A 9966-nucleotide genomic window follows, 5' to 3' on the forward strand; every position below is an offset into this window, starting at 1 on the left:
CACAATATTTATTTTGTAACATTTTTTATACAAATTACACACATAATTTGTCAAATTGTATTATTTTTAATTAATTAATATATTAATTAATTTACTGAGCAAGTCAATATTTATCTAATATATAATATCATAGATAATTCAAACATCTTTCATTTAACTAAGATTGTTTTAAAGCAAAATAATATTAAAGTTAGTTCTAGAAGTTCAACCACGATACAAAAGTTCTAGAGTATATATCCATTTTGATCCTCAAAGAATTTCATACTGGACAATTTAGTCTCCAACAAAAATTAATTACTCGATTGGTCCCTAACAATTAATTCCGTCAGTCACTTGGGTCCTTTACTCCGTTAACTCTAACGGAGGACAAACTAGTCCTTGACAACTCTAACAGGGGACAAAATGGTCCCTGATCTCCTTTATTTGAAAACGACACTGTTCTCTCCCAATTTCCATCATATCTCGCACAACACTAGCAGTTTAATACTGTAACTTCAAACTACACAATGCACACTCTATAAATTTAATGTTCACAAGAAAAAAAATCCTCAACTTGTTCTCAACCAATTCATACTCAGGAAACTAATGCCTATATCTCTCAACTAGTTATCGTCTTCGATGGATCCCATGAATCTAGACAGCAAGTCTGATTTGTTAAGACCCGTCGTCGTCGTTGCCATCTCCCTCTTCCTCTTCCCTATCATCTCCATGACCACATTGTCCACCACTCCGATCGCTTCCTTTGGCTTCTTCTCCAAACCAATGTTCAATAATCGCTTCAGTTTTCATATGAGCGGCAACGGCGACATTGCTCGTTGTACTGATAGCTTGGAAGCGAGGTTGAAGCTGTCTGCCAACTTGGACTCTGGAAAAGAAGGAATGAAGCACTCGGTGTCTATTTCAAATGAGAATTTGCATATGATGTCGAAGGAGAATCTTCTCATGGTGTCCTAATGTCCAACAATCTATATTGCTTGCTGGAGAGTGGAGAAAGGCTATTTCAAATGAGAATTTGAATATGATGTCGAAGGAGAATCTTCTCATGATGTCCTAATGTCCAACAATCTATGTTGCTTGCCGGAGAGTAGAGAAAGGCGTGCCCTTTGAGTAGTTGTGGGGATGAGAGATCATTTTGTCCCTTGTTAGAGTTGTCAGGGACCATTTTGTCCTTCGTTAGAGTTAACGGAGTAAAGGACCTAAGTGACTGACGGAATTAATTGTTAGGGATCAATCGAGTAATTAATTTTAGTTAGGGACTAAAGTGTCCAGTTTAAAATTCTTTGAGGACCAAAGTGGGTATATACTCAAAGTTCTATATAAATTAGTGTCTTCATAAATTTAAAATATTCTTAAATTTTATAGCTAGCATATTGTCATCATTTTGACACTCCTATAAATATGAAAAACCAAACCAAAAATTAAAAATATAAAATAACACTAATTACAATTTTTTCATTTACTTTTACTCAATTGGCAGGAACTTCCCTAAACCTTGAATATTTTCACCATCTACGGTTTCATAAAAAAAACAATTCATCACTTATTTCTCAATTATTACATGCACAACCAAATTTATCAAACCAAATAATAAGACATTTATCATTTCTTAACCATAACACAACTAAAATATAATAAATAGATCCATATGTAATTCAACCTAGACTAATAATATATCAACCATGTACGAATATGTACTAAAACAATAAGCAGTTTTATATGTATCTTTAATTGCTAACCATTTTCATTGTTAAAGCACGCTATCAAAGAGTTCAAAAGGGTTTGTTGAACTTCCAATTGAGATTTCACTTGAGCTAATTCTTCCTCTTGCCGTCTGTGATGCTTTTTAAGTTTTTCTTTAAAAACATCTATTTCCTTTGCTAGCTCCTCACGATCTTGCATTACCTCTTCAAGTTGTGCTTGAATCTTTAACTTGGTTTTTGAAGCCTTTATACCATAATTTACACTATTTTTCTCACCTCTTACAACTACAAATACTTCATTTGGAGTGATAGAATTTTCAGTTTTATAGGATTTATTAATCATGAAGCTACAAAGGTAAAAACGAAAAGGCTGATGTTACATCAATTTATTTAGCTTTTTCATTGACTTATACATTTTCCATCATTCTTTTGAAGAGTAATTTGTCACAATTCTTAAATATCAGGCTCCTCACTAGTTCTAAGATTGCGCTGTAGTTTTTTTTAATTGTAAAATATCATATGTAATTAAATACAAACTTAATATAACAAAAAATATAACACTAAGTTAAAGAGTTCAACACTATTTACCTAATCACATCTAACAATTTGAAATATTCTTCGACCAATAATATGTGATACAACGTGATGCTTTCTATTTTGTTTGTTTCTTGAACTTTTTTTCCTATAGAATATGAAACTCACAAAAAAAAGGAGTTAAATTATAATTATATCATTGATTTAAAGCAACAAGACAAGATAGGAACATTTTAATAATTGTCAGAATGGAAATCCAAAATTGAAAAGAGGTAGATCTAAAGTAGCACACCATCTCCTATGTCTCTGAAAGAACATTGTGCAGTGAATTTTAAAGGCGCTCCTTTTCAATTTGATACATTTCATAGTGTTAACGTAATTTTGAGTGCCAAATTCGATAAGAAACATTAGCCTTAGATAAAATCATTTTGCACATTACCTATGTATCTGTTATATTAATTTTTTTTTACATAAGTTTGGTCAAAGTTAGTTAGCACAAATAAAGTAGAAAAATAAATAATAGCTAAAAATATAAATATATATTACCAAAATAAGGTCGCATATTTTTTTTAACATCATCTCCAATTTGACTTCATTTCTCTACATATAAACGAACATTTTATCTTGTAACAATACCAATTTCAGATGTAAAAAGTAAGCATTGATGTCATTAGGTGCTAAATTCTCCAAAGACAATTTCAATTTTTCAGCTGTGCTTATTTTTAACATCTTGTTTATTGCAATCCCACGTGAAGGTCCCCTTCTACCAACACATGATGAAACGGGGACAGATGCTGGCACTGAAATAGGGGATGCTGGTTATGAAATGGGGGCTGCCAGGGGTGAAGCAGGGGCTAAAGGAAGGGTTGTTTGGCTGGAGCAGTTAATAGTGTTGTAGATGTTGATGTAGTAGCCCTTGTTTAAATCCTTCGAGGTGCCATCATAATACGCAATCTGTAAAACCCACGAAACTAGTAAATAATTAACCAATAAATTAATTATTAATCAAGTAATTAGAAAATAGAATTTTATAGTTTAATAAAATAGAGCTAATTAAAATAAAAATTTTGATACTAATTTCAAAGAATTTGACCTAAAATTAGGTTAAACGGACCGAATCGAACGAACCAGACCCATATTGGGCCCAAGGTCCAACTCAATCCCACTTAATTAAAGAGCTTCAGTTCTTCTCTCCCATCCACCATGCCATTCACGCTGGAACTTGGCCAAAAGGGGAAGAACACTTTCAAGAAAAACACAAATCCTTATTTCAAGTTCCAATTGCTAAAACTTTTGATCCGGAGCTCCGATTGTCGCACCGTTTGTGGCCACGTGACGAGCTCCACAAAGCCCAGTTCTTGATTAGGTATGAAACTCATTTTTTAGTTTCAGTTTTCTTCTCCCCAATTTCGAAATTCAATGTGAATGCATGTTGAATTTTGTATGATTTCGATGTTTAGATTCGAATTAGCTTGTGTGTTTTGTCGGGTTTAGCTCGTTTGAGTTGTGGGTAAGGTAAGCACCCTTAAACCCTTGGTATATATGTTGAATTAGTGAACTCTATTTTGATTATGATAATAGATTGAAAATTCTTATTGGTGGAGTCAAGATTGAGAATGTGGAGCTTGGGTTGAGCTTTGGAGGCTATAGGGCTATTGGGTGAGATTTCGGAGTCTTGGAAGCTTGAAAAACATTGTATTATGAGGTGTTCCGGGCTTTATCAACGAATCGACCAAGGTATGATTTTAGTTTCTCATATATAATATGTACGGTGTCATGAAAACTTAGGCTAGATGACATAGGCTAAGTTGAAATGTATGATTGATGCATGTTTAGTGACTTTGGTTAATACAATGTGTGTTGAGATTGGTTGTGGATAATTGGGTGTTTGTTAATGATATAAATATGGTGGATAGTTGATGATATGATGAATTGAACGAATGATAGTAATATATTAATGTTTGAATATGAGGTGGTATTGATTATGAAATCCTTGAATATGAGATTTTGTTGATTATTGAAGTCAAGCTTGATGGATTTGTATGCGATTGTTTAAAAATTGAGGTATGATTAGTTGTGGAAGACTGTGGGACTGTGTTGCTATGATTTTGGTATGTTTTGGTGCAGAGTATTATTGAGTGGATATGATTAGTGATTTATGTTTTGTGAAAATAGAAGTTTGGAAGATTTTGTGAAAAACTAGTTTTTGGTCAAATTTTGGTGAATCATAACTCGGTTTTCATACCCTTAAATTATTTCAAACTTCTTTCATATGAAAATTGGGTCTGTGAAGATTATGCCGTTAGAAGAACGGATGAAAAATATTTTGAAACGAAAAAGTTATGCGCGTCGGAAGTTCGGAGTGCAAAATTGAAAATTCTGTAGCATTCAGCATTTTTGCCATTCTACATGTCTTGCGTACACGACCACTGCACGCGACGCAACCAAACCTTTCAGGTTGGGCATCTTGCGTACGCGAGAAGGGTGCTTGCGTACGCGAGGAAGGAAAAATGCACGCCCACGTGTACGCATGACCCACGAGTACGCGTGACCCCTGTTTTTCAGCAAATGATTTTTTGTATTTTAAACCTCTAAACCTCTAGTTTTACTCTTTTAACCCCTAAACCTTAGTGGTATACCTAGTAATGAGATGAAGCTAGGAAGAAAAGGTAGCTTGGGGGCGAAGTAAGCATGGAAAATGACGAATTTGAGAATGAATGGACATGATGATGGTATGGATGTGTTGGATGTGGGGAAGGCAGTAGGGTGTTAATCCCTCGACTCATTCTCTTGCATTCTTTGTGGATGTGTTTTGTTGGATGTGGAGAAGGCGGTAGAACGCTAATCCCTCGATTCATTCCCCCGTATTTCTTGTGATTGTGTTTTGTGGGATGTGAGAAAGGTGGCAGGGCACTAATCCCCCGACATACACCCTCACATTCTTTCTCTTTCTGTCTACAAGGTGGTAGGACACTAATCTCTCAACCGGTATGGCACGACCTCACTAGGGGAAGGTGGTAGGGTACTAATCTCCAATTTATTTCCCCCTGGTGTATGCCTCCAGGAGAAGGTGGTAGAGCACTAATCCCCCGATTTTATGCCTCTTGGAGATGCGCATTCAAGAGACAATATCCGGGTTAGCTACCAGGTGTGTCAGGTTCTGGCAAAGTAACTGATACGTGAGCTCACGGTCAGTAGGAAAGGCATGCATCATATGTATTTGTCTGTTTGTTTTAGTTTGCTTTCTTGGGATTGCCTACTTGTTATTTCATGCTTAACTGCTATATGTTCTGTTTACTATATCTGTCTTCTACTTGTGTCTAATTTTTCTGCTTTGTTTGTCTATGTGGTTCTACTGGTGTTTTGGAAGATGGTGGAGGAAGGGAATAGTTGAGGATTTTAGTGAGAATTCGGTTAAGTTTAAGGACCTTAGAAAACCACCCCTGTTTATGGTTTTAGTTTTCAATTTTCATTCTTTAAGTCTTATAATCTAAGTGTCGGGGTTCTAGAATTGCCTCTGACTTTTTCGAGACCTTATATCTTATGTACGCAGCACCATTACCATGCTGAGAACCTCCGGTTCTCATTCCATACGGATATTTGTATTTTTCAGATGCAGGTCGCGAGGCACCTCGTTAGGCGTCTGGAGCTCTTGCAGTGAAGGGGGTTTTTTGGGATATTATTTTTTGTTTCTGTTTAGATATATGCTCCTGTATATAACTCTCCTTTTGACTTGTTTTATTTTATACCTCATAGAGGTTTATGGAGCACTAGAGATTCTATTGTGTATTTTGGGATTTGGACTTAATATGTATGTATGTAAAATTGTAAATACTCTCCGACCAGCCTTAGATTCGCAGGCGAGCTTGGAGCTTGATTACTACGTATCCTTGATCATCTACTCCTTTTGTATACGTATTTATTTGCGCTTAAACTTTCTTCATACAACGTTATTCACGAGCGTTGCGCTTTTCGGTTTTACGATTTTGTTTTTAGACTTTCCTTCAAAGTCTCCTTATTATAAACTTTTTTTCAACTATTATTATATATATTTTTATTTTTAGAGGTCGTAATACCTTGCACCTCTATTTTATGACTTAAACATAAGACTCTGTGTGGTAGGGTGTTACACAATCTACATTAAAACTCATATAACATGAAGAAAATGAAATAATAAAATATATACCTAACTTAATTATACCAAAGAAAAAAAATCAACAAAAATGGGCATGATAAAAATATATTATACTTTTTAAAAAATATATAAAAAAATAGCAAAGAGTGGATAATTTAACAATTGCAAATATCATGTGAACCCCAAAATAAAACTACTAAGAATTCAATCACTATCACTAATACTATCGTTTGAACTATCTTCTTCTTCTTTTTCTTCTTCTTCTTTTTGATCTATATAAATAAGCACATTCACACTTGATCCCTCTGTGTCACCTCTTCCCAAATTGAGCACCAAATTGACATCATTCAAAAAAAAACTTGATTAAAGCCCTCTCATTTCAGCTTGTTGGTATGATGTTCGTGCATGATATCTTGTTCAGACACATCATATGTATTATGAGATTTTACTTGTACTGTAGATTCATATTCATCTTTACAATATTCCTACTTTAATTTTGTCTTACTGAATGAACATCAAACCAATCACATTTTAATAAAATCACTTTATATTTTTTCACATAATCCAATTCGATAATCTCAATCAACATGTCATAATAAAACCGTTGATAGCATATGTTTTGTAGAAATGTGCACGATGACCAGGACTTCTTGCTAGAGAAAGTAGTTAATTGTTAACCTGTGCACTCCCTACTTTGTGTAGATATAAAATCTACATTAAGGAATAGAGATTAAAATTAAATTGCCAAAAGACTTTTCAATTCTAAAATACTCAAAGTTGATTCAATTACCTTCCTTTCAAACCTTTTACGAATTGATTCTTGTGTATTTTCTTGAGATTTCTAGATTTTTCTCTTGTTAAATATGTCATATGTTCATCAACCCATGATTGAACTTTTTCACAATTCTTAAGTATATAGAATTCAGTTTCTCCATGTTCTAATATACTAAGTTCTTTGTATGTTCCTTTGCAAAAAAATTGGCCAGCAACTTTAAAAACAAATATGCCTTGCATAAGTTCATTCTCACCATAGTCAGATTTGTTATTAAGGTATCTTTTGCCCTTAGTCGACTTGAATTGTGAGTTGAAGTTCGAATTCATGTGACATATGCAATAAGTATGATGTGCTGAAGGAGGACGGCATCCACTGTGCGGTACATTTAGGGCAACGCGAATAACCTGTGATCTATCATATATAACAAGAAGTTCTTGCTGCAGACTAACATGCTGCCGCAAATTTGATAGAAAAAATTAGCTTGATTCAGTTGTCTCAGACTTGACTAATGTGAATGCGATGGACAGAATGTTCTTATTACAATCTTAAGCCACAACAATTAATAGCACGCCCATGTACTTTCCATACAAATGTGTCCCATCCATCGAAATAAAAGACTTGCAATGTTTAAACACCTCAACACAAGTAGAAAATGCCCAAAAGACCTTATCAAGCTAGCTCCAATTTTCGTCAATCATGTCCCCGTCATAATACAAAATATCAACACAATCGTGAATTGTATTTGGGAGGCATTCTTGCAAAGCCTGTAAGAGGCCCGGTATCTTGTTGTAAGACTCTTCCAAGTCACCATAAATCTGAACAATCGCTTTTTGTTTTACCATTCACACCTTTCGATACGATAGCTTGAAATATACCAGTAGTTCAAGTTTTGCCATAGTGTCGCATGAAGACTTCATGGACAATTGTTACCGAATTGCTTGCAACGACAATGGTATTTAAATCTATCTAACCCAAAAACTCTGTACTCCACATTCCTTTGGATACTGTGGTTCTTCACCGCCATCGGAACAACATCATGGTTCCTGAACCTATGGCCAACCTGGAATTCCAACCCACTATCCGTGTTGTAATCTTCCCCCTGGCCAGCATTGAGAGGATCATTTAGATGCATTGCGTCTAAGTTCAAAGTGTGATAATGACTTGGAGCTTTTGATAATTGAGGAATAGACAAAGGGGGGCAGGAGAAACGGAGCACCATCGTCGATGGGAGTCTCCGTCACATACTCATCAGAGGAAGAAGTCTCCTTAGACAACCCAGACTCGACAACACAATCTGAATCGCCTTTGCTGTCGTCTTCTTTGGCACTATCACGAGGCCAGGCAAGATGGATCAGTATTGCATTCACCTGGATTACTTGCGGGATCGAAGAGGACGACCCACCGCCAACAACCACATCACGAACAGCAACATACTACTCCATCACATGTTGTGGCATAAGCCTTGAATGTATGTCGAACATTACCCTCACATGCTGACCCCTTCAATCCAAAATAACCTGTTGGTCAAACCACCACTCAGACGTGCTTGTAGAAATCTATATGCACGACTAGAAATAGAGCTTTTTCGGACGAAAATTTCAAACAAAATTTATTCCGTCTGAATGACTTTTTCATTTCGGACAAATTTGAGACAAATGTTGAACAATTTTTAGTGGAGACATTGGAATAATATATTCTATCCTAAATTTGTCTAAATTTCGTCCCAAATTTTGGCGCCAAACTTTTCTTGAATGGCGCCAAAATTTTCATACAGATTAGCAACACATTTTGGACAAAAACTATAATTCGTCTGTATTCCATCTGAATATGCGCAATAACTTCAGACGGATTTGGGACGCATTTTGAAAAATGTTAATTCTATCCCAAATTTGTCTATAATTAGTCTTAAATGCTTTTACTATAGCTTACCCTTCGAAGTAGCTAAAATTTTTTCTCGCAAATTTGGGAATTTGTTATATTTGACTAAATTCGTTAGAAATTTGTCTGAAATAAAATATATTTTTTGTTTGAAATTTGTCTAAAATGAAATATTTTTACGTTTGAAATTTGTCTGAAATACATTGTCTTTATGTTGGCTAATCTGTCTAAAATTTATCTAAAATACATCATAATAGTTAGAAATCTAGCAGATAAACGCCTATTCGAAATCTGTCACAAAATCATTTGAAAAAAATTTCGGACGAAATTTCAGACAAAATGTAAATTAGCAACAAGGCTTTTTGGGACAAAAAAAAATTCGTCTCAATTTTGTTTGAAAGAAACATTTTGTCTCTAATTTGTTCGAAATTTATTTCGATTTCGTCTCAAAATTCGTCAGAAAAAATCCTATTTCTAGTAATGGCATAGAAATAGGGCTTGTAAGACTTGTATAGGGAAAACACTTGTATGTGAAGATTTTCTGATGGTTTAAATCCTAATATCAATTATCCATATTAAATTATACAACTTTTTATTATTTTTCCGTCACGAGAACTTTAATTTCAATTTATATGAAATAACTAATTATAATAAAAGTTGTCCAAAAATATTAACGGACTTAAATTTAAAGTATTTACAAAAATCTATTTAATCATTTCTAATAAGTTAATCTCTAAGAACTCAATTTAATAAAATAAACTGTAATTTAATCACAATACAAATTTCTTAAATTAAATTATATAACACTTCTATTACTGGATTTTAGTTTTAAATTATATAAAATAACCAATTATAAAAATTACACAAAAATTGTAATTAACTTAACTCAAAATATTTAATAAAACTAATTTAATTATTTTTAATTGATCAATTTTTAAAAATAA

The 9966-nt window shown here is 34.0% G+C and overlaps 1 protein-coding gene and 1 long non-coding RNA gene across 2 annotated transcripts in view; one reads left to right on the plus strand and one right to left on the minus strand.

Annotated features, from left to right (window-relative positions):
- The window catches only part of LOC110263117, a 21883-nt gene that overhangs the window by 11091 nt on the left and 826 nt on the right, over positions 1–9966 (minus strand). The window contains exon 2 of the long non-coding RNA XR_002348182.1: positions 2375–2382. This is a non-coding gene — a long non-coding RNA (uncharacterized LOC110263117). The remainder of the gene's footprint in view (positions 1–2374; positions 2383–9966) is intronic.
- LOC107645563 (beta-amyrin 11-oxidase-like) overlaps positions 1–9966 on the plus strand; it is a 71936-nt gene that overhangs the window by 7383 nt on the left and 54587 nt on the right. The window lies entirely within an intron of this gene.

This window comes from Arachis ipaensis, chromosome B06, assembly GCF_000816755.2.
Source record: "Arachis ipaensis cultivar K30076 chromosome B06, Araip1.1, whole genome shotgun sequence".
NCBI classification, from domain to species: Eukaryota; Viridiplantae; Streptophyta; class Magnoliopsida; order Fabales; family Fabaceae; genus Arachis; species Arachis ipaensis.